This window comes from Montipora capricornis, chromosome 5 (genome assembly GCF_036669925.1).
Source record: "Montipora capricornis isolate CH-2021 chromosome 5, ASM3666992v2, whole genome shotgun sequence".
NCBI lineage: Eukaryota > Metazoa > Cnidaria > Anthozoa > Scleractinia > Acroporidae > Montipora > Montipora capricornis.
Window position 1 is genome coordinate 22,915,266 of NC_090887.1, and position 247 is coordinate 22,915,512.

A 247-nucleotide genomic window follows, 5' to 3' on the forward strand; every position below is an offset into this window, starting at 1 on the left:
ATTTCAGGAATCATTTCAGCAATCTGGTCGTCGGATTAATGATCAATCCTCAATTCAAAACTCGAATTTTGATTGGGTCATTGCTCGCTTCCGGTGAGAATTTTACAGGTGTACTAATTTGCATAATCTGACAAGGTCGTCACAAGCGTGATTTGCCTTTCTTTTTAAATTGATTTAGACTCTATTCAATCTTTAATTGGAAAACATAGTGTCGCTGGTAAGATTACAGAATGCTAATGTTGCTCGA